Source organism: Eulemur rufifrons, chromosome 30 (assembly GCF_041146395.1).
Source record: "Eulemur rufifrons isolate Redbay chromosome 30, OSU_ERuf_1, whole genome shotgun sequence".
In the NCBI taxonomy this organism is placed as follows: domain Eukaryota; kingdom Metazoa; phylum Chordata; class Mammalia; order Primates; family Lemuridae; genus Eulemur; species Eulemur rufifrons.
This window is the reverse complement of record NC_091012.1, coordinates 70,180,245-70,203,999: the sequence shown is the minus strand read 5'-3', so window position 1 is coordinate 70,203,999 and position 23,755 is coordinate 70,180,245. Positions and strand designations below refer to the sequence as shown.

General features: G+C 36.2%; 1 pseudogene; it reads right to left on the bottom strand.

Moving 5' to 3' along the window:
• LOC138378936 (coiled-coil domain-containing protein 191-like) overlaps nt 1-22,111 on the bottom strand; it is a 59,070-nt pseudogene extending 36,959 nt beyond the window's left edge.
• Between the last annotated feature and the right edge of the window lie 1,644 nt (nt 22,112-23,755).

The following is a 23,755-nucleotide window of genomic DNA, read 5'->3' as shown; positions in this document are numbered from 1 at the left end:
ATTAATGCTGGGAAGTGGTTCTCGTATGTCAATTTGGTTATCATTTCTAAACAAGTAACAAATAATAAATGTTACACATGTCCATGTTTTTTCTATTCCTAATTCTTCATTATAAAATTATTCAAGATCTAAGTCATTGTTCATAGTCTATACTTAGGTAATATGAACCACAATAGTTCAATTTGTCTCTATTCCCCAGTTTGCAATGTCAACACAGTTGGAAGAATCAAAAACTAAGGTTAGTAGACAGCTTCAACTTAATTCAATACACATGTGTTAGGCCAGACGTGTTGGCTCACACCTGTAATCCTAGCACTCTGGGAGGCCGAGGCGGAAGGATCACTTGAGGTCAGGAGTTGAAGACCAGCCTGAGCAAGAGCAACACCCCGTCTCTACTAAAAATAGAAAGAAATCAGCCATATTTAAAATTTTAAGTAAAATTAAAAAATAAATAAATAAATAAAATACACATTTGTTGAATGTCTAATAGCCAATGAAGTAAGATAGAGACAGTTATATATAGGATAAAACCTCGGAGCTCAGGACATTTACCTTTTTCTTTTCATTTCAGAGTTTTACAGGGGTACAAACACTTCGGTTACATAAATTGTCTTTGCACTGCTTGACAAGTGTTCCCGTCCCAGAGATAGCACACATCACATCCCTTAGGTGTGGATTTACCCATCCCCTCCTCCCTCCCACCTGCCGAACACCCTGTGCATGTTACCTCTCATATGTGCACATTACTGCTGATCGATTAGTACCAACTTAATGGTAAGTACATGTGGTGTTTGTTTTTCCATACTTGTTATACTTCACTTAGAAGAATGGGCTCCAGCTCCATCCAGGGTAACACAATAGGAGTTTACCATTTTTTTTTTAGGGCTGAGTAGTACTCCATAATATACATATAACACATTTCATTAATCCACTGAAGTATTGATAGGCACTTGGGTTGTTTCCACAACTTTTCAACTGTGGATTGTGCTGCTATAAACATTCTAGTGCAGATGTCTTTTTTATAGAATGACTTTTTTTCCTTGGGTGGATACCCAGTAGTGGAATTGCTGGATCAAATGGTAGTTCTACTTTTAGCTCTTTGAGGTGTCTCCATACTACTTTCCATAGGGGTTGTACTAGTTTGCAGTCCCACCAGCAGTGTATGAGTGCTGCTATCTCTCCACATCCACGCCAACATTTATTGTTTTGGGACTTTTTGATAAAAGCCATTCTCACTGGAGTTAGGTGATATCTCACTATGGTTTTGATTTTCATTTCCCTGGAGATTAGATATGTTGAGCATTTTTTCATGTTTTTTGGCCATTAGTCTATCTTCTTTTGAAAAGTATCTGTTGGTGTCCTTTGCCTACTTTTTAGGGTTGTTTGATTTTTTCCTTGCTGATTTTCCTGAATTCTGTATAGATTCTAGTTGTCAGCCCTTTATCTGATGTATAGTATGCAAATATTTTCTCCTATTATGTAGGTTGTCTGTTTGCTCTCATAACAGTTTCTCTGGCTGTGCAGAAGCTTTTTAATTTAATCAGGTCCCATTGATTTATTTTTGTTGCTGCAATTGTCTATTGGCTCTAGCGAAACTTAGGGAGCATATACCTCTGTGATCTGCATCCTGCTACAGACGAATATACAGAAATGTGGTCTAATGTTCCAAATCTGATATGTTACATACATGGTTAAAAAGCCATGGATATTTTGGCTAGTAATATCCTAATTATTATTACTGGTCTAAATTTTTATTTCAATTTATGTAATAAGATCAAGGTTAGCTTCTCTGTCAAAAATAAATTTAAAATCAAATTTATGTTCACTGAAAGCAGGGAATATATCAATAGAAACTTGATCAAGATTTGTCATAAAAATTCCCATTTATTGAATGCCAGTTGCTTTATACACATTATTACTAAGCCTCATAGAGCTTTGCAAAGATAACATTCTTATTTTAGAGATGAGCTTCTCTTACAAAGGCATTAAATGATTCACTCAAGATCATGCAGTTGGTATGTAGCAGGGTTTTGACATGACCACAATACCGTACTTTTTCAACTACATCATGTTGTAAAGAAGGGAATCCCAAACATTAACCCTGGATCTATTGGTTTAAAAGATTATGGATCTCATATATGAGCAGTAGAAATAAGGTTGGTATAACATGTGCCTTCCTGGATATTTTTGGCTTGCTTGCTTATACATTCTATCTGTTTCTACTAGCACGACAAGAATGGTAAGGAACCAACCTCAAAAATTATTCATTGCAATCAATAATCAGTAATTGGTAAAAATTATTTGTTGTACTGAAAATTCCAGGAAATATCTCCAGATGGTAAATGAAAGATCTAGCACTTAAATGGAAGTTTCCGTAAAACTAAGTTAACTACAAGTATAACTTGTAATTTGCCTCAGGAGAATACTGTTAAGGAGTGATAATCATGTTATTATTTATTAATTTTGGAAACTTAAGAGTGCTTGTTTCATTTTATACACAAGTGTTTTTCAAATGAATCACAATAATGCAAGGAAGTTCATTTTAGAATACTATCTCACTTTTGCCCAGGCATACGACAAGCTGTTTGCAGAGCCTTCTCGTTTGCTTTGCATAAATACACTGAGGGTGCAACAGATATTATTATCTCATGTTTTCAAGAGTGGGAACTAAATCTCAATTTAAATAATCTGGCAAGGTTGCATAGCTAGTGAATGATGGAGTCAAGGGTTGAACTCAGGCTTTTTCATATGCAGCTCAGAAGTCTTTCCCTACAGTATGGTGTTCCAGAAGCCTTTGTAATGTTGATTCATCATTTGTTTCAACAGAACATCATCAACTGTCCTATTCATCAAAGTACAATGATTATGATTCAAGGTATCTCTTACTTTAGTGGTCTTTCCAAGCTTATTTGTTTATTGTCTTATATCTCAGTCTGAGTGGGTTACTATGGCAACAGGCACTATAGAAATGCACAAGATAAATAATGGATTATGAATCTTCACAGGTGTCCAGCTAGGATATCTTTAATGAAAAGCCACTCCAAAATGAAAGAATATTTCTCATATATATGTTATGACCCACATGTTCAAATCACTCATGTATAAACAGGTTTTCCCATCACCACAAGGCCAGGTGAGTTTTGTTCAAGGTAGAAACATCCTTTAGAGGAGAAGTTACTTTAGGTTGCACTTAGCAGAAGAATTAAACATTTTACTTTATTCATTTTAAAATTCCCAAGCCTAAAAGCCTGATAAATACTAAATGGGCTCATTGTTTTGCTTCATCTCTCTCAGCTCAAATCAGATGTGGCTTAACATTTGCACTATTACAAACACTTGTATGTCTTGACATACAAATTTCATGGGCAAATTTTAAAGGAGCTCTGACAAATGGCAATTTCTATAGATGAGGATGTCTAGGAGTGTGAGAAGTCTGCAATTCATTTTGTGTACAGAATAGTTGAAGCAGGGTGAAGGAAAGATGAAAGAACACATGGGAGCTCAAGGGTTTGAAGATTTATCAGTAGAAGAGGCAACTTATTCTGCAGCTCTCTGGAATGCAAAAATACAACCCAAGCAACAGCAAGAGCTTGTCAATATAGAAACGACTGCCTCGTGATGCAGTGAGCTCCTCGAGAGGATTCCTGGAGGGATGCTTGGAAGAGAAAACTGCTAGAATCCCTTCAAACTCAGAGTTACATAATTCTTGGATAAGAATTGTGAACATTTGGTGAGCTACCATATGTTTTACCTATTTTAGCTCATTTCATCCACACAAGAACCTTATGAAGTAGATACTATTATTACATAAACAAGGAAACTGAGGGGCAACAACATTAAATAATTTGTCCAAGGCTACTTGATAGGAGTACTGTATTTGGAATTTAAACCCAAATAATTTGATGCCACAGCTATGCTACAAAGCTATTTAAACTGAATGGTGCTTTCGTTCTATGTGACTCTAAAGGGTCTCCAAGCAGCCCCTCTATTAACAGTCTCGCCTTTACCAGTGATGTTACATATTGCAAATATATGCATTGTCTAAATTTAACTAGATAGTAAAAGTACAACTATTGTCCTGTGTGTGTGTGTGTGTGTGTGTGCACACGCGCATGCCCGTGTGGTTTGGAAACAGTCTGAGAAATTTGAGGCATTAAAAATGAGTTATCATGTGTTTGTGCTTCAGGCTGTCTCTTTTGTCCACTTCTCTTCTCTATCAACACTTTCTCCTCAGGCAATTCATCCTGTTTCATGGCTTTAAATATCATCTACATATTGATGACTTTTCAAATTTAAATCTCCAGGCCTGATTCCCCAGCTTTGACCTCCAGAGGCATCTATCCACCTGCTTGCTTATCATATATGTCCAACTTGGAGTGCCCAAAGCACAATTTTTTCCAAAAGCTTACCTATACCCTATGTGTGTAGGCTTTTACCAGAAATATAATTTTTCTCTCTCTTTTTAAATTGAGTTTTGCCTTTCTATATTATACTAATACATAATGAACATGATTTTACAAGTTAGGTTTTCATTTTTCCAGGGCATAGAAACTCAAACCATATTATCTGAAAGCTGTGTTAACTGCCAGTTATTTCAAATACTCTTTCCAATGATGTCAGCAAGATGGCTAACTAGAGTTGCCTGGTGCTCCCCCCCCCCACCAATTAATTGAAACAACTAATAAACAACTATATTTTGACTAGAGAGAATGGGGAAATATACCGGAGAGCACCAAAGGAGCAGTAAAATGCCTGTGAAGTACAGAAGCCCAATATAGCACCCTAAAGAAGAGAGTGAAGCATCCTGCCTCTGCCACATTGTATCCACTACCAGCATTGGCTCAGAGTCGGAGGGAACTACTTCGTATGGGGAAAAGATAAGTTGGAAATCCCCAGCAATCCTTATTGTTGCCACTATCACCAGCACTCCTTGCTACAGGACAGTCCCAGTCCTCACAGGCCCCAAAGTCAGTTTGAAGAGTAGCCAGTTCACGCAGATGCATTGCTTTTGAGTAGAAGCCCACATTGAGCACTCCCCATCCTGGCTCCCTAAGCTGCTACAGTTTGAGGCCATCTTCAAATTCAACTCACTTCGAGAATGGGTCTTACCCTGGAGTGAAGTAGCATCTGATTCACTACATGCCTGAGGCCCCGCTATCATGCCACCAAGTTTGCCGAGGTGTCTGGAGGACCATGACCGACTTGCTTAGAATCTAGATCAAACAGAACAACCGAAATCCTGGCGTCTGAATCCATGCAGCACATCACCACTCTAGGGAACAGGTAGATCTGCACAGTAGGGAAGCTGCTGCATAGCTGGCCACCTCATGGAGACTGCAGTCACGTATACCCAGCCCAACGATTGGTCTGTGGGAGGGGGGTCACTCATCCCCACAGACAGATGGCTGCCCAGACCTTTTGTACCACATGAACCCATACCTGCCCTGATAGCCAACCTGGCAGAGGACACTACCTCACTACAGAGCCTACTAGACAGCCTGGTGGCCCTCCATGACCACACACACCTGTCCAACAACCAGCCCAGGGCTCCCACCACCAGCAAAACTGCACTGTCACCATGACTCAAGCCACCGAAGCAATTACAGACATTGCTGATGAGGAACACAGCTGAAGAAACTGCACAGAGATCACAATACAGAATCCACCTAGAGCCAAAGTCAATGCACCAGATCCAATCAACTCCCTAGAACCCATCTGCAGGATAAAGTCTCTCCCTCTGAAAGCTACTCTATAAAATTGGAAAAAGCTACTATTCCACCAGATGTGCAGATATCAATGTAGGGGCATAAAAAACATGAAGCAAGGAAATGTGACACCCCAAAAGGAACACAACAAGTCTCTGGTAACAAATCTCCCTCAAAAAACATTTATGAAATGCTTGAAAGGATCAGTTTAGCAGGAGGATATAGCAATTATATATATATGCACTGAAAACTGGAGCACCCAAATATATAAAGCAAATAATTTTAGACTTAAAGTGCATACAAATGCAATAATAGTAGAGGACTTCAACACCCCACTTTCAGCAATGGATAGATGATCTAGACAAGCAAATCAACAAAGAAACATCACACTTAAACTGCCATAGACCAAAGGTACCTAACAGACATTTATAAAACATTCAGCAGCTGCAGAATATTCTTTCTTCTCAACTGCATATGGAACATTCTTCAGGATAGATCACATGTTAGGCCACAAAACAAGTCTTAACAAATTTAAGAAGATTGACATCATATATCACAGCAAGTATCTTTTCTGACCACAGTGGTATAAACCTAGAAATCAACAAGAAAAATTTTGGAAATTTTACAAATACATAAAAATTAAATATCATATTTCTATACATCCAATGGGTCAATGAATAAACTAAAAGGGAAATTAAAAATTTCCTTGAGAGAAGCAAGAATGGAAATACATCATTATCAAAACCTATGTGACACAGGAAAAGCAATTCTAAGAGGGAAGTTTATAGCAACAAATGCCTACATCAAAAAAGAAGAATGATTTGTAATAGACAGCCTAACAATGTACCTAAAAGAACTAGAAAAATAAGAACAAACTAACTTCAAATTGATAGAAGTAAGAAAACAATAAAGCTCAAAGCAGAAATAAATGAAATAGAGACTAAAAAACAATTCAAAAGGACAACGAAGTGAAGAATTGGTTTATTATGAAGATAAACATAATTGATAAACCTTTAGCTAGACTAAGAAGAAAAGAGAGAAGGCTCAGATAAATAAAATTAGAGATGGAAAAGGAGACCTTACAACTGATATCACAGAAATACAAAAGATCATAAGAGACTGTTATGAAAAACTACAAGAAATTTGATAACGTAGAAGAAATGGATAAATTCCTGGACACATACAAACCATCAAGATTAAATTACGAAGAAATAGAAAATCTGAACATACCAGTAACAAGTGAGGAAATTGAATCAGTAATAAAAAGTCCTCCGTCATAGAAAAGCCCATGGCTTCACTGTTGAATTCTACCAAACACTTAAAGAAAGATTAATATCAATTCTCCTCAAAACACTACAGAAAAATTGAAGAGAAGGGACTACTTCCAAACTCATTTTGTGAGAACAGTATTACTGTGCTTCCATAACCAAACAAGAACAATAAAAACAAACAAACAAACAAAAAAACTACAGGCCAATATCTCTGATAAACATAGATACAAAAATTCTCAGCAAGATAATAGCAAACCAAATGGAACAGTACATTAAAAAGATCATTCACCATGATCAGGTGGGATTCATCCCAGAGATGCAAGAATGGTTTAACATATGACAATCAGTAAATGTGATGTACCACACTAACATAAAGAATGACAAAAACTATATGGTCATTTTAAAAGATGCAGAAAAAGCATTTAATAAAATTCAATACTCCTTTATGATAAAAAAAACTCTTGACAAATTAGGTATAGAAAATATGTATCTCAACACGATAAAGTCCATATATGACAAATCCACAGCTAATATCATACTGAATGGGGAAAAGCTGAAAGCTTTTCTTCTACGATCAGGAATAAGACAAGGACACCTGCTTTCACCACTTCTATGCAATATAGCACTGGGAGTCCTAGCCAGAGCAATTAAGCATCAGAAAGAAATAAAAGGCATTCAAAGTGGAATGGAGGAAGTCAAATTATCCCTGTTTGCACACAGCATGATTTTATATATAGAAAACCCTAAAGCCTCCAATGAAAAACTATTAGAACTAATAAAATCAGTAAAGCTGCAGAATACAAAATCAACATTAAAAAAATCAGTGGCATTTCTATACACTAATAATGAACCATCTGAAAATGAAATCAAGAAAACAATTCCATTTACAATAGCTATAAAATAATAAGATATTCAGGAATAAACCAAGGAAGTAAAAGATCTCTATACTGAAAAGTATAAAATGTTGATGAAAGAAATTGAAGAGAACACAAGTAAATGTAAAGATATCCCATGTTCATGAATTAGAATAATTAATATTGTTAATATGTCCATACTGCCCATAGTGATCTACAGATTTAATGTAATCTCTATGAAAATTCCAATGTCATTTCTCATAGATATAGAAAAAAATCCTAAAATGCATATAGAAGTATAAAATATCCTGAATAGCCAAAACAATCCTGAACAAAAAGAACAAAGTTAGAGGCAAAACACTACCTGACTACAAAATATAATACAAAGTATCACATATATCTCCAAAATATGTGTAACTATTGTGTATCCATAAAATAAATAAATATACATACACACACACACACACACACACACACATACATATATACTACAATGCTATAGAAATCAGAAGAGCATGGTACTGGCATAAAAACAGACACATTGATGAATGGAATAGAATAGAGAGCCCATAAATACATTCACACACCTACATCCAAATCATTTTTGACAAAGATGCCAAGAACATACATTGGGGAAGACATTCTCTTCAATAAATGGTGCTGGGAAAATTGGATATCCATATGGAGAAGAATGAGACTAGATTCCCAACTCTAACCATGTACAAAAATCAACTCAACATGGATTAAAAGCTTAAATGTAAAACCTGAAACTATGAAACTATTAGAAGAAAACAAAGGGGAAATGCACCATGACATCGAGTTGGGCCAAGGATATTTTAAATAAGACCTCAAAAGCACAGGCAACAAAACCAAAAATATAAGTGGGATTATATCAAACTAAAAAGCTTTTGTACAATGAAGGAAATTATTAACAAAGTGAAGAGAAAGCTTACAGAATGGGAGAAAATATTTGAAAACTATACATTGACAATATCCAGATTATACAAAGAACTTAGCAAAAAATAGATAAATAACCTGATTAAAAAATGAACAAAAAACTTCAGACATTTCTCAAAAGAAGACATAAAAATGGTCAACAGATAGATGAAAAATATTCAACATCCCTAATTAGGGAAATGCAAACCAAAACCACAATGAAATACCACCTCACTTGCGTTAGAATGGCTGTTATAAAAAAGACAAAAGAAAACAAGTGTTGGTCAGGATGTGGAGAAAAGGAAACACTCACTGTTCATGGGATTGTTAACTAGTATAACCATTATGGAAAACAGTATGGAGGTTCCTCAAAAAAATTAAAAATGGACCTGCTAGATGATCCAGCAATCTCACTACTGGGTATCTTCAAAGATATTAAATCAGTATGCCAAAGAGATCTCTGCACTCGCATGTTTAATTGCAGCACTATTTACAATAGCCAAGATATGGAATCAACCTAAGTGTCCAACAATGAATGAATGGATAAAGAAAAGGTGGCAGATACACATAATGGAATACTATTTAATCATGAGAAAGAATGAAATCTTGCCATTTGCAACAAAATGAGTGAAACTGGAGGACATCATGTTAAGTGAAATAAGCCAGGCACAGAAAGATAAATACAGCATAATTTCACTCATATGTGGAATCTCAAAAAAATAAAGTTGGTATCCTAGAAGCAGATTGTAGAACAGTGGTTACTAGAGACTAGGGAGTGTAGGTGGAGGAGGAATATGGGGAGAGGTTGCTCAACAGGTACAAAGGTTCAGTTAGACAAGAGCAATAAATCCTAGTGTTTTATTGCACAGTGAGGTGAATATGGTTAGTAGTAAAATGCTGCATATTCCAAAATAGCTAGAAGAGAGCCCTTTTTAAATGTTCTCACCACAAGGAAATGGAAAATACATGAGGTGATGGGTACTGTAACTACCTTGATTGGATCATTATACAGTATGTGTTAAAACATCAAATTGTACCCCATAAATATGTACAATTTCAATATGTCAATTAAAAAATATATAAATAAATACCTTTAAAAATTCTCTTTCCACCTTGGAAACTGAATGTACACCCTCTACGAGATACAACATTCCAGAATTATACTGAACAATAAGAAGATATAATGTTCTAAACCCCTTTTGTAATAAAATAATTATCATGCTGCTTTGCATTCGTATTTGTGGCTTATTTTTACTGCTATTAACTTATCAAATCTTTGTACTTCTCTAAATTTGATTTTAAAAGGTTTGTTGCATTCTTTTCCATGATTTTTCGGGGCTCCGAAGTGAAATCATTTTTGGAGGAGACATTGCCAATTTTATGTTGAAGCCAATAATAAAATAGGATATACAGGACAAACATTACTTCACAGGTAAATTTTGATGTTTAAAATACTACATTTTCAGTCTCCATCTCCATTGTTTATCCCAGAATATTCAGAATATGATGAGTGGCTGAAAATGAATCTGGATTCTCTCCTACTCCTGGGCAGTCATAAACTGATAACTTTAGAAATGTAATGAGGAACCAAGCTAAAAAAGAAACATAAAGTTTCTAACTTCAGTTTTGTGTGGATTTTCAGAAAGAGGCAAAGGGATTTGCAGGTTTGGCTTTCGCTCAAGTTACATTTAACATGTTGGTATGAGAACAAATGTGACAATTAAAAACAACCAAATGGTTACCTAGTTTAGAGAGCAGAGAGGGGAAAAAATAGAAAGTAACACCTTCTGTGGAAGAAAAAGAACAAATGGCAACGCTAGATATGGGATTACATCAACATAGTTCTTTTTCCAATATAAAATGCCTTGGAAACTTGCAACAAATAATACCAACTCCACAGAATATGTTCTCCGATTTTCTTTCTCTACCTTATGAAAAGACTAGCAGGCAATTCAGGCATCTTGTGCACCTTGGCTTTTCCTTCTCTGTCCCTCAGCCTGTTGGCTTGTTATTGTTATTTTCTCATTGCCACTATTCCCCTATGCACTACTACTTACCCTTTCTTTGAACAGATACAGATTGCACTCATGAGACCACATTTTGCTGTGAAGGTATCATAAAACAACAAATTTTAGTCTAGTCTTTCTTTCTCTGGTGTTTCACAAATTGTGGCCTACAAAATACTGCACCAGAATCACCTGGGGTATTTCATAATTCTTAGGCTCAACCCTAGATCTAGTAAATCAGAATCTTTGAGGATGGAGCCTGATAAATCACTTTCCTAGTGATTAAACTAAAATTGGAGAAGCACATCACCCAATGATCATTTATTGAAATGTAATATGATTCAAATTGCTGATACTTCCTTCTTGCAAAGACACAGTTTTAACCACAAGAGGGACAGATTAGAAGAGTGGAAAGCTCTGGACTAGATGCTGGAAGACAAGAGACCAACTCCTGTTTCTAATACTCCCAGAGCATGTGATCTGGCTTTTATTCTTTTCATTTGTAAGAAAGGACTAAACCACCTCTCCAGGCCAGCTCAGAGGGCAAATAAGAAAACAAAATGTAATGGGAAGTGCTTTGAAAGCTATAATTTCTACACAAGTTTGAAGTCATATCATAGTATTTTGATTATATCTAATACCATTTTCTGAAGGCTGCCTCAATGAAAATGAAGAGAGATTTTGGTAGAAGGAAGAATGTTTTTAGATGAGAGTTTAAGACAATGTAAATTATTATTAACATGGAGTCTTCCCAAATGAATTCTAACTAGTTCCATTAAATCTAGTCATTGATCCATTCATGCTAAATGTGCCAGCTATCATGGTAGTTGTTAGAGATTCAGTGTGGAAAATGATACTATTCTCTCCCTGGATCACAATTACATGTGGGGAGATAGACACATGATTCATTAGAAAACAATGTGACTAGTAATACCCAAAATAGATAGGAACCAAATAGGTATGAAGGCCAGGAGGGGTTCATGGATGTCTTCATTGAGGAGGAGATATTTGAGTTGTGCCTCTAAGGATGTGTAGACATTCACTGGCCCTTTAAGGGAGGAAGGGCTTTCAGGGAAAAGGGAGAGTATCAGAAAAGGCCTGTAGGTCTCAAGGTGCAGGGCGGGTTTGCTGAGCATGTGGAATAATCTGGGTAGGTGAAGCTTAGGGAATTTTGTTTTTACAGGTGATTTCATGACTTGCCATTATGCTAATTAATGGTGTGATTCCCCTAGTTTCTTTGTTTTTCATAAATGGAGACTATAAAAATAACTTGCAGGATTGTTTTGAGTCAGAAGTGTCAAACAATAGTAGACATGCAATAATTATTATTACTAGTAGTAGTATGAACTCAATATTCTAATAATGGTTGGGATTCCATCTAAATAGTGTAAAAGAAGGAAGAATGGGTGAAAACTCACTGCTTCTCAATTCCTGAACACATAGACTGGAAACAAACAATATGTGTTCAGGACTACAGATGTGGTATTGGTTCCAGAAGTGAGATAAATTTAATTATTGAAGATAAGACCACTTAACTTAAAAACATAAGAAACACAGTCCTAGAAACTGCCAAAAGGCTTGATATTAGCAGTTCATGTGAGGCACTTAGTATAATATTAGCATGGATATAGTAAACATGCCATAATTATTAGTTATTGATCTTGGATACAATTCTTTCTAGAAAGACCCTGCCTAGATATCTTTTTTGTGCAGTAGAGCAGCCTAGAAAGCTTGAATGATTATTTTATTTTTATTTATTTTTTTAATTGCAGAATATTACGGTGATGCAAATGTTTAGGTTACATATATTGCCTTTGCCCTGCCTGTGTCAGAGCTACAAGTGTGCTCATCCCCCCTGACAGCGCACACCGCATGCATTAGGTGTGATTATACCCATCCCCTCCTCCTCCCTCCCACTTGCCCGACACCCAGTGAATGTTACTACCATATGTGCACATAAGAGATTAATTAGTCAGCCACAAAAAACGATGGTAAACTAGCACCTCTTGAATAATTCTGTTGTGGCAAAACAACTGAAAATGTTGGCTAAAATATATTTATTAATAATTATTTCTATTTGCATAGCTTTGCTGGCAAGAAAGGAAGAAATACCCTTAAAGGCCAAGACTGAAGGAAATCCAAAATCTAGAAAGGTAAGTAAATACAAAAGGTATCTTTCACTTCGGAAACATCTTTAAGCCCTAATGACCTTGAGCTTTAATGGTTAAGATCATTTGGTCCAGAGGCCTGGAGACAAAGCCCAATACCCATTCAAAGAGGGGAAATTTGTGGGATACCCTGGCAAAAATCTTAGATGATATTGTAAGGGTTCAAGACCTTCATTATAAAGATGTGCAAGAAAAAAAAATTCCATCTCACAGAAAAGGGCAGAAAATCTTGTCCACCTTAATCTCAGCATAGACAGTGTTGAGTAGAAGAAAAGGTCCTTGTTTAGCATTTTTAAACAAAAGGTGGACCTTGGGAAATTTTGGGGTTTGAATTCACACTGTCCATGTGGTCTAAAAAACCTCCTGGTGAGAATTCATTTCTTAAACGTTGCAGGTTTGATATACCCCAGGCACTTAGCAAAGTCAAACTCAAATTTTCTTTGGAGGAATGCATCTTCAACTCAGGCCTCAAAGGTTTTCCACAGATGAAGTTCCAAGGAGCAAGTACTTATAGTCAAAAACCAAACAACACAAAAGGTTATTGTTTGGGTTGCCAAAATTCATATGTCGATGTCCTATCCCATGGTATGTCAGAATGTGACCTTGTTTAGAAATAGAGTCATTGCAGCTGTAATTAGTTAAGATGAGGTCATACTGGAGTAGGTGAGCCCTTAATCCAATATAGCTGGTGTCCTTATAAAAAGAACTCTATGTGCTGATAAAGAGACACTTACTAAGGGAAGACAATGTAAAGACACAAGGAGAACAGCATCTACAAGCAAAGCCAAAGATCACCAGCAAACCACCAAGAGCTAGGAGACAGGCATGGAACAGATTCTCCCTCATAGCCCTCAGAAAGAACCAACTTTGACATCTTGATCTCAGGTTTCTAGCCTTCAGAACTGAGAGAATAAATTTTGTTTTATAAGTTCCCCAGTCTGTGATATTTTGTTGCAGCAGCCCTAGCAAACTAGTACAAACACGAAGCACTTTTAGGGCAAAATGTCTCCCCTACTCCTGAAGTTTTCTGCTAAAGAAAGAGATCTTTGCTCGTGTTACACTCCTGGAATCTTTCTGACCATATACTTATTCTGAACTGGGGAGGAAGGTTGATGGAGTAACTTACCTGATTGGAATATTTGAAGAAAATACCTAGGAATGCTTAGCTCAGTAACATCCTTCTTCCTTGTGGGAGTGACTTGCTCACAGGAAGGAGATGTTTTACTCTGCTTCTCCAAGGGCAGGTCATCCTGACACACGAGGAAGCTACTTTTGGTTTAGTATGTTCTGAGACTTAGTGATTAATTTCTGTTAATTCTGAGAGCCAAGATTAACAAATTCTCTTGATTAACAAACCTAAATTCATGCCTATCAGTAATAAAGATGATGTTTTGTCTTCTGTGGTCACTCATTTATTTTATTTATCAATCTGTTCAGAACCTCAGTGTGGATAACACGTGAATGTTTTTGGGGACCTCTCACAAACCAGAATAGGCACCATTTGTTCAAGCCAGCAAAACAACAGGCAGCAGAATAAAACCTGACCCAGACTCTAGTTATTGGAATTACTAAATATAAGATATAAAATACTTAGAACTATTATCTTTGGGAAAGTGATATGAAATTGAGAGCATGATGAAGAAAAGAGACCATCAATAGAGACATTTTCAGAAAAGCAAAAAGTAAGGCACATTACCAGCCTCAGATTCTCCCACCAAAGGAGACTCTAAAGTGTACACTTCAGACCAAAAAGAAATTATCCCAGAAGGAGGTACTCAGCTGTCAATAGCAATGGTGGCTCAATAAATAGGTAAATTTGTGCATATATCTAAGCAAATGTTGACTGTATAAATCTTAATAAAAATGTCCAACTTGTGGGGTTAACTAAGCTAAAGCAGATCTAAAATCTGGAAATAAAGCATGTCGTTTTTCAGAGGATGAGAGGAGTTAAGTGTTTTAAAGTCATGGCATTGTTTGAAGGAGTATAAAGAAAGTTGACTAGACTTCAGTCTTTGTTAAGTATGCATGTTAACATTTTTGGGAAATATGAAATAAGACCCCCAAAATCCTAATCAATCCAAAGTAAGGTAATAAAGAAAGGGGATAAAAACACCAATAGAAGAAGTAGGATAAATAGAAACCAGTCCCTAAGGTGGTAGTTATAAATCCTAATTATACCTGTGTCCACTATACATTTAAATGAATCAAAAGATCCAGTTAAAACACACTATTTTTCAGACCACATAAAAAATAAAATGTAGCCATATGTTGCTGAACAAGACATATGAGAAACATAATGGCACAGGAAGGCCAAAATTAATAAACTCAAAAAGATACATTAGGCAAATACTAACAAATGAAAGCCAGTATATCTAAGCTGGCTAAAAAAAAAATCATTAAGTATGTAGATATTTGAACAGTGTAATTAAAAATTTTGATCTAATGGACTCAGCAATTGAAAAATAAAATACATTTTATTTTCAACTGTACACACAAAGTTATCAAAATTGACCATATACTAAGCCATAAAGCAAGTCCTAAATTTTACGGAACAACTATCATGTAGATCATATTATTTCTTCATAATTCAATTAAGTTAGAAACTGGAAGGCATTAAAAGCTTAAATAAATTGATAAGGTTGTAAAGGCTTGATATCATACATATGCCAAGTCTTCCTAAATCTAACTTTAGGTTTCATGCATTTCTAATCAAACTTGAAAAGAGTTGTGTGTTTGTGTGTGTGTGTGTGTGTGTGTGTGTGAATAACTTGAGGATTTGATTCTAAGATTCATGTAGAAGAACAAATGGCAGGCATATCCAAAACTCTAATGACAAAGAACAAGGAGTTGGGGAGGTCTTGCATTAACAGATATGAAGATCATAATAAAGTAACAATCAATAAGATAATGTAGGATTTGTTTAGGGATAGAAAAATAGTCCTATGAAACAGTTCAAATCTTCCAGGAATGGACCATAATGTATACTGCAATGATTCTTGATAGGTCTGGTATTTGAGCACAATGGGAAAAGCATAGAATATCTAGCAAATTATGCTTAGACAGTTGATTATCTGTTCAGAAAAACAGAAACTATATTATACTCAAAATCAATTTCAGATTGATTAAAGGCAATTATGACAAGCAAAACTTGAAAACTTCTATAGGACAACTTAGAATATCTTTATGATTATTGTATATGAAAGGATTTCTTAAATGAGACACCAACAATGCAACTGAAAAAGACAAATTGATAAATTAGACTATATAAAAATTAAGACACCATAACTAAAGTGAAACAAAAATCACATATTGGAAAAAGATACAGCAATAAGAAAAGGATAAACAAACTAATAAAAGAGCAAACAAATTAAACAATCATTTCCTAGAAGGGGAACTCAAAACAGCAATACACATGAAAAATGCAAGAGCAACCTAATTGGGAAATACAAACTAAATGTGATACCACTTTAAACCTTTCAGATTTATTTAAAAAAGTGAAAGAGCTGATATGGAATATTGGCAAGGATGTGGAGCAATCAGAGCTTTTATATACTATTGATAGGAGTGAAAAGTGGTAGAATAATTTTGAGAAGCAATTTGGCACTGTTTTATAAAGATATATATATATATATATACCCTAGGACTAGGCAATTCCACCTCTGTGAATACTCTCTAGAGAAATTTCTTACACTCATTCACAAGAAGACAGTTAAAGCAATGTTTGCAGTAGTAAAATAAGAAAAATAAATAAATACGAAACAACTGTATGTCCATAACCAGAGAATAGATGGAAAAAATACAGTATGGCATATTATAGCATGGAATAGTATACAGCTTTAAAAAGAATGAACTACAGCTACAGGCAACAACATGGAAGCACCATATTATTATAAAGTCAAGTCAAAACAAAAGCCAAAGAAGAGGATTACCTAAAGCATGATTCCATTTATTTTAAGTTAAAAATCATACAAAATTAAAACAACATATTAATTATGGATACAAATGTGGTAAAGAAATGCATTGGAATAATAAAGAAAAATCAGTGTAGTAGTTACGGAAAAGAATGAAGGCATGGCAGAGAGCTTTAATATTCAATGTTAATTTTGTAAGCTAGGCAGTGAGTAAACAGGGATTGGATTAATTGTTATGTGTGTGTGTGCATTTTCACACATGTATGTGCGCTTGCACGTGTGTGTGTTATTTTTTAATTAATAAATTTTATTTTTTAGAGCAATTTTAGGTTCACTGCAAAACTGAGTTAAAAATACAGAAGGTTCCCCTGTACCCTCTATCCTCATGCATGCACAGCCTCCCCCACTGTCGACATCCCCCACCACAGTGGTACATTTATTACGTCAGTGAACCTACATTTATTGACATATCATTATCACTCAAAATGCAGTGTTTACATTAGAGTTCAGTCTTGGTGGGGTACATTTGGATTTGGACAAATGTATAATGACATGTATACACCATTGTAGTATCGTACAGAATAGATCACTGCTCTAAAAATATTCTGTGCTCCACTTCCATTTCCCCCGCAATCCCTGACAAGTACTAATCTTATTACCTCTCTAGTTTTACCTTTTCCCGAATGTCATATAGTTGAAAGCGTATAGAATGTAGGCTTTTCAGAGTGACTCCTTTCACTTAGGAATATGCATTTGAGTTTCCTCTATGTCTTTTTATGGCTTGATACCTCATTTCTTTTTAGCACTGAGTAATATTCCATTGTCTGGATGTTCCACAGTTTATCCATTTGTCTACTGAAGGATGTTGTGGTTGCTTCCAAGTTTTAGAAATTATGAATAAAGCCACTATAAACATCCACATGCAGATTTTTGTATGGACATAAGTTTTTAGTTCATTTGGGTAAATACCAAGGAGTGAGATTGCTGGATTGTATGGTAAGAGCATGTTTACTTCTGTAACAAACTGTTAAACTATCTTACAAAATAACTGTACCATTTTGCATTCCCGCCAGCAATGAATGAGAGTTCCTGTTGGTCTACATTCTTGCTAGCTTTTGGTGTTGTCAGTTGTCAGTTTGTCAATAGGTATGTAGTGGTTGTTTTAATTTGTAATTCCTTAGTGACATATGATGTCAACATATTTTCATATGCTGATTGGCATCTGTATATTTTCTTTGAGGAGATATTTGTTCAGTTATTTTGCCCCTTTTTTCATTGGGTTGTTCATTTTCTTATTGCTGAGTTTGAAGATTTCTTTATATATTTTGGATAACAAGCTTTTATCAGATATGTCTTTTGCAAATATTTTCTCCCAATCTGTGACTTGTCTTCTCATTCTTTGTCTTTTACAAAGCAGACATTTTTTATGCTTTCAATTTCTGGTTAAAAAAAAAAATCTTTTTAAGCACCTCCCTCTTAGCAACATATTTTAGAATTTTAATTTACCTTCATGCACATCATTTTTCAACTTGTTGTGGAGGATATAGAAAGGTGATAACATGAATACATGAATTTTTCTACAGTTTATATGCTCATCCTTTATCACAATACACAGACTATATTTCTTTTAAATTTTCTCAAAAACTCCACAGTTTCCTGTTATGTTATCGTGGTGTCTTGGCATATAATGTTTCTTACAAGGGGTAAGGGGTTCCACAGAAGTTATCTTTATGGCTGAACATAATCTGGCAGTACAATACATTAGCAGGCTAAATTGCCTAGGTCTACCGTGGGTTGTATAAACATTCAGCCTGGTAAGGTAATGCTGCTTTGTAAAAGCTCAAGTAGCTTACCCTTGATTTTATTAGCATTCACAATCTTTTCCTCAGTGTATCCTTGTAAAGAACAGAATAGAATTTTTGAATGGCTTACACTGAATATTAAAGGAAAGGAAAGTCGCTGGCAAAGTCAAGGAAATCTTTTTTTTATGTTCTCTTTCCCTTTGAGTAGTATAAGAAGCTATTCAGGTAGGTTCTCGGCATTCCAGACATGCAGGCTTCCATGGATGAAGTCCTTCCTCCACAAGTCAACTGCCTAGCTGTCAGCTCCAATGTCAGTCCCTTCAAACTCTCTGTGTCCATAATAAACCCTGACCTGGCAGGACCACCTCCTTCATGGTTCAGGAATCATTGAAGAGCCAGCAAAGATCAGAGCTGGGTCTCTTCTGAATGAAGCCACTGACTGTGCCCAATTGTGTGTAATTATATATAGACAACTGTCCTCTTGGGACTCAGCAGAGGCAAAGAGAGATGGATTTCTACCACAGTGTTAGAGCATAAAGGACAGATCCTTATTTTGTAAGCCACCCAGCTGTAGGATTGGACAACCTATCACCACTTAGCATTTGGACAGCAAAGTGTTCAAAAATCTATATCCTGTCCAGTGTCACAAAGCTGAAGAGAGGGCTTTTTTTTTCTTTATAGCTTTCAGACTAGCTAGCTTTAGTGCCATCTGTGTAAAGTCTGTGCTGTTGAATGCAGGCAACTTTTGCCCTCAATGTAAAATTACCATTAGCTGAATCAGCACCCACTCAGGGAGGTGTGGAATCCTGCAGTTGCAGCTTTCTCAATATCATTCGTGGATGTGTCACATTCAGATTAATCTGGAAAATTTAAACCTCTGAGATTTTGAGCACCAGATTGTTTTAAGCACAAACATAGGCATTTTTAAGTGAAATATGAGGATCTCTGAATTAGACAAATATTAGTTGTGAAGTAGAAATAAGGATTGGATTTTGATTAACAATTTTGTTTGGGAAGATAGACATTGGCTCAAAGCTCTGGCTTCTTCCTCGGTCACTGAATGGCTTTGAAATCGTGAGGCAAACACGCTTCTGTTGCCACAGAGCTAGTTTTGTAAATCAGAACAATATCCTGTTTGGCTTCTCACTGGGCCAGCCCCCACATGCCACCTGCCCCTCTGCTAGGCCTTAGGGCCCCACCACTGTGGAGAACTCTAAAAAGTTCCAACACCCAGGACCACCTGCAACACTGCAAGGCGTGTTGGCACCACTTTGCTGTTTTAGTTGATGATGAACCTTAGTTCAACTGCACAATATTGCAATGATGAGAGAACATTTTCTGGATGGCTTTTTGACAATGTAGCTTCTTTACTGCTAATGCAAAGGAGAGTGACATTGTTGTCCTTATTATTTCTAATGAAGTTTCATTTCTTTATTTTATTTTTCCTTTAGGAAGCTTGACAGGCAGGCACTCTACACACACACACACACACACACACACACATACTCACACACACACACACACACGCCTAATGTAGTAATTACATTGGGTTTCATTACAAAAATATTGTTAAATGATGTGGTGGATTCAATTAATTTTCAACAAATATTCATTCCCTTTCTCTACCTTTCTGAAAGAAGAATATTTCCTCATCCCATTAATGCCAGACTTGACTAGTAATTTGCTTTGGCTAATGGAATGTGACAGGAAGTGACAGTGTGCTGGTTCTGGGACTAGCCTTAAGAAATATCATATGGTTCTATTTAGCCTCCTGGGACCTTCTAACTTCTGCAGGGGAGAAAAAATACTCCGGATAGCTGCTGACCATGCAGCCTAATAGGTTTACCACAGACCTAAACTTGACCCAAAGCCTAAAACACAGTCACTCCAGCCAAACTGCCCACCCAGTAGCAAGAAATAAATGCTAATTGTTATATTAAATAAATTATGGAGTTTGTAGGTGGTTTGCTATGCAGAATTGTTAATAGCTGATGAATATGAATGTTATCTACCATTTTAAAAGAATTCTTACTGAGATATCATTCACATACCGTACAATTCACCCCTTTAAAGGATACAATTCAATGGTTTTAGTATATTCACAGTGACCATCACTACAATTTCAGATTAGAAACTTTTCATCAACCCAGAAAGAAACCTTGTACCCATAATCATCACTCTTAACCCTTACCCCCAGCTCCAGGCAGCCACTATTCTGCTTTTTATCTCTATAAATTATCCTATTATGACTTTTCATATAAATGGAATTATAGAATACATGGGGTTTTGTGGCTTATTTCACTTAGCGTGATGCTTTCAATATTCATAGATGTATCAATACTTCATTCCTTTTCATGACCAAACAATATTCCATTGTATGGAAATGGCACATTTTATTTATTCATATCTTAAATTTTAACCAAGTCTATTGAATGGTATTTATGCAGAAACATAAGGATACTAATTAATGATTGTACTGTACACTATACTAATAAAGTTTTTTTTTTTTTTTTTAGAAATGTCAGCCTGGTACCTACCCAGGTATTTTTTTTTTTATGATATTACAGAGAGAGAGAGAGAGATCAAAAATTATTAGTTTATATTCTAAGACTTTATGCTCAGAAATAAGCTATATACATTGAACATCTCAACCTTCTCTTAAATAACTTAATATTTTCTATCAACCACTGATTTAGTTAACCCTTTTTTAATGTAGTCATATCATTATTTTATAGCCTGTCTCAGATTTATTTTATTATTGTGGAGATTTAGGTGGTTGAATTGGTCTTTATTTTAATTTTAAATATTATCATAAATACTGTGAGTGCTTCTCAGTACTCTCATGACAAAGGCTTACCCTGATATTAACACTATGGTATTGTGGGGGTAAAGGTGCTGGACTAGAAATTATAGGGCTCATTCTGGTTCCGTCTCCTACTAGATGTTTGAGGGTGGATAATTCAGGTACTTATAATATATAAAGTATAATTAAGGAAGGTCGAGAGAGCCTGAGTGTAGCTCTTTTCGCAGATACCAGACCCTATCCTCTCTGAACAAGGAAGTCACCAGCAAGTCACTGGCTGGGACCACCCGAGGATGGATGAATTAAGCCGGATGCCTTACAAACGGTGCTTACCTTTCTTTAATAGCAGTTTATGATTAACCTTCATGGCCTGACCTCAAGACAATGTTAGTAACATATGGGGTTTTTCAACATTTAAAAATGTTAACTATTGCCGCATAAGGGGTTCCCCTCCTGCTTAGGAAAGGACCCCTACTCTGTCTGTGGAGTACCATCTGTTGTCTGTCTCTCAATACACTTTCTGTTGTTAGTTGGCTCACTCTTGAATTCTTTCCAGCACGAAGCCAAGAACCCACATGGCAAGTTCAGGGGGCTTTCTTCCTTTCACTGGGGCACCCCTTCTATCACTTGCAACTTCCAAAAGAATAGCTGGCATTTATCAAGCACTTATCATGTGTCAGTGAGCAATGTTCCCAGTACTTGACATATATTTTCTCATTTATTCCTTCCAACAACCTTATGAGTAAGGAGCCATTAATATTCTCATTTCAAAGAGGAAGAAACTGAGAGTAAGAGAAAGTAAGTGGTCTGTTCAAAGTAAAAATAAACCTCTGATTCCCAATCCAGCCCTAGTTGCAACTGGCCATAAATGTTTCTCAATCACCTTTCACCTGTCTGTGAAATGGAGATAATACCTATGGGATCTTCAGAGCAGAATGTGAATTATACAGAAAGATTAAGATAGCAAGGAATAGACACAGATTACCTTCAGTGATGGGCTTTTTCTAGCTATATACAGGGAAAGGGAAATGAGAGACAACAGATGATCATCTTTTCAATCACTCTGGGTCTCAGAAACTTTCTTGCCTGGGACATACCATAGGTCTCATACAAAATTGGCAAAATAGTTTGTCATCATTTAAAAATGATATATTCCGGGCACCGATCTCTTCGGAATGTTCCTGTTTTTTTCTCCAACTTAGTCTGCAATCATCTAATATGGAGCATTCCTCTTGGGCAGAGTTTCATGCAAAGCCACCTCAGAGGGAACTGGCCTTTTCTGTCAATCAAGTCAGTATATAGCTAGAATCCTTGGGCATGAGTGCTGGCATTTTTATGCAGAAAGAACAGCTTGTGGCCACATTTCTGACAAGAAGGGCTGTGGGTCTTGTGGGTAGTTAGGACTTACTGTCTGAGGCAAATTGCTTCTTGGTCAAAAGCACTAAATTAAATAGGAGACTAATTATAGCATTCTTTCCTTAACCCCTCCCATTAAATTTTAACCTCCAGGAAGACCAAGAGTAAAGTATCACACTTATGTGTTAAAGAAAAATAATATAAATATGCAATTTTTTTTTTTTGAGACAGAGTCTCGCTCTGTTGCCTGGGCTAGCGTGCGTGCCGTGGCGTCAGCCTAGCTCACAGCAACCTCAAACTCCTGGGCTCTAGCGATCCTTCTGCCTCGGCCTCCCGAGTAGCTGGGACTACAGGCATGCGCCACCATGCCCGGCTAATTTTTTTTCTATATATTTTTAGTTGTCCAGATAATTTCATTCTATTTTTTAGTAGAGACGGGGTCTCGCTCTTGCTCAGGCTGGTCTCGAACTCCTGACCTAGAGGGATCCACCCGCCTCGGCATCCCAGAGTGCTAGGATTACAGGCATGAGCCACCGCGCCTGGCCTAAATGTGCAATTTTTAAATAGATTAAACAATGTGAATATTTCCTAAACTTTGGACTTTTAAAAATTATCATTAACCAACACTATGCCTGGTTAGAGGCAATAGGGCATAGTGAGAGTGCAGACAGACCTAGGTTTCAACCCTCTTTTCTCTCCTGTACATGTGCATTTCCTCCATATTTCTTCTTTGGTATAAAGTTGGGGATTTTGAAGAGACCTAAGAAACATAAGCAGATAAATTAATGTTGTCAGGTAAGGATAAGCGTAAATAGCATACTGGAAAGAGGACTAACGGGGAGAAGAGAAACAAGCTTTGCAACACAAGAGAAATGATGAATGGGATTGGAGAGAATGACAACCGGTTTAGGAAATAATTGCAAGTGAGGGTTTACAGAATTAT